At 52.6% G+C, this 2,173-nt stretch overlaps 1 pseudogene; it reads right to left on the reverse strand.

The window, feature by feature from the left end:
• The window catches only part of LOC115869226, a 14,516-nt pseudogene extending 12,683 nt beyond the window's left edge, over nucleotides 1–1,833 (reverse strand).
• Nucleotides 1,834–2,173: the final 340 nt, after the last annotated feature.

Below are 2,173 nucleotides of genomic sequence, written 5' to 3' on the forward strand. Positions count from 1 at the left end.
AGAACCAAGTCCCTGTCCTCAATAAATAGGTGACCAAGATTGAAATCAGTCACTATGCCACATAATGTCAGGTAGGGATAAATCTGCAAAGAAAAGTAAAGCCGGAGAGTGAGTGGACAGTGGTGGGTGTTATTTGAGATAGAATGGTAAGGAAAGGCTTCCCCAGCAAGGAGCGCTGGGAGCAGGAAGCAGGTGAGACAAACGTCAGGGAGGGAGCACCCTGACCAAGGAAAGTTCAAGTGCAAAGGCCCTGGGGTAGGCTGGGCTCAGCCTGTGCACACATTTGAGGAACCAAGGAGGCCCGTGCTGCTGGAGAGGTGTGAGGAAGAGGAAATGGCAGGAGGGGAGGAGGAAGAGGGAGCCAGGGTTGAGTCAGTGGTGTAGGCACTTTGTGGGCGGAGGCAAAGACATACATGATTCATCATCATGAAGGACACGCTGGCTACTGATGAAAGGCACACTTGTGATAAGGCGGGGGTGGGGCAAGAATGCTCAATCCTTACCTACCACAGCGGGAATCCCACAGATAAGATCTGAACCTGATATGAAGCTGCATCGTGCTTAGAAGCAGGGCAGTCAATACTCCGTGGAAACAACAGAAAGCACTTGCCTCTGAAGCGGAGCCTGGCTGACCGGAAGGGACCGTGAACGGAGACCGTTGTTCATCGTGATGAGCCTTTCATTGTCATTTCATTTTGAAAGTCATCTGCTATGGTGCGTTGACGAAACAAATAAATCAAACAGAAAGCATCGTGCCCCCCACCCCCCTTCCTCCCCAGAAAACCCCAGTGACCTCCTCTCCTGGATTCACAGCCGAGGACAGGCGTGAGCTGCTTTCCTTAAGCTGAACTCTGGCTCCTGTAATGCTCGCTCACCCACTGGGCCAGCTCAGCGGTAAAGAAAGGTCCAGAACAGGCCGCCCCAAGTCGTCCCCAGGACAGTCCTCGGGTACATGCAGGCAGCTTGCTCAGGAAACGCTCTGGTGAGACTGCCCTTCACTTTGACTGTTGCTCACGAGACAAGCCTCCCACCAAGAACAGACTCAGGGCGAAGCGGCAGCTACGGCCGGGGCAGGCTGGTGGCTCTGATAAGAGTTTGGACTCTAAGCCAACCAATCACAGCCAGTTTTGTTTTCATTTTTAACGGTGTCAGTGTGTGTGAATAAAAACACGCGTCATCCATGACATTGATCTTGTATGGTCGTCACCTCTGTTATGTTCCCAACGATCCCGTCACCCTTAACAGAAACTCGGGGTCCCTAAGCAGGGACTCCCTCTAACCACTCATAAACTCTGGTCCCTCTATATTTGCCTCGGAGCACTGGTGACACAGTGGCTACATGTTGGGCTGCTAACTGCAAGGCCAGCGATTGGAAGTCACCAGCCACTCCTGGGGCGAAAGCTGAGGCGTTCTATCTGTGAAGAGCTACAGGCTGGGAAACCCACGGGGCAGTTCTGTCCTGCCCTGTCGGGTCGCCAGGAGTCAGAGTGGACTCGCTGGCAGTGAGGTTGAGTTTGCGTATTTGTCGACTTCGTGTAAGTGGGATCGGACCCTAGCTGTCCTTTTCTGACTGCCTTATTTTCTTCAGTAGGCTGCTTCAAGGGCTGCGCACATGGTACCACGTTACAGGAGTTTCTTTCTTTCTCTTTGTGGCTAACCGTCCACTGCGTGGCCACGCCACATTTGCTGGGTCCATTCATCTGTCAATGAACATTTCGGCTATTTCTACCTGTTGGCGCCCAGGACCAGTGAGTGCAGGTTTCCATGAACATTCCTGCTTTCGGGGTCTTCGGGGTGTAGAGGATACCTGCGATTGGGATCACTGGGTCCCATGGTAGTTCGGTTCGACGTTTACCTTTCTGAGGAATCACCGAACCGTCTCCACAGACAACCAGGGCACACTTGCTAATCTTCAGGTGTTCATTTGTGCCATTGCGAGAGAAGGGAGCTTACTCGAGGATTTCTCTGTTCTAGCTCAGGGGCCAGAGACTCGCTAGGCGTGGCTTCCTTTAATCCTCCAAATCTCCCTTGTGTGGAAGAGATCATCCCTGTCCCTCCCAGGAGGAAATGGAGTCTCTGAGAGGTTGTATGGCTTGTCCGGATGGCTCAGCTCAGACAAGAGTTAGCCAAAAATGTATTGCTTCCGTGCATCCAGTTCCTAAAGGCAGCGGTT

This window comes from Echinops telfairi, unplaced genomic scaffold (genome assembly GCF_000313985.2).
Source record: "Echinops telfairi isolate 266 unplaced genomic scaffold, ASM31398v2 ScPeMD7_23;HRSCAF=83, whole genome shotgun sequence".
NCBI lineage: Eukaryota > Metazoa > Chordata > Mammalia > Afrosoricida > Tenrecidae > Echinops > Echinops telfairi.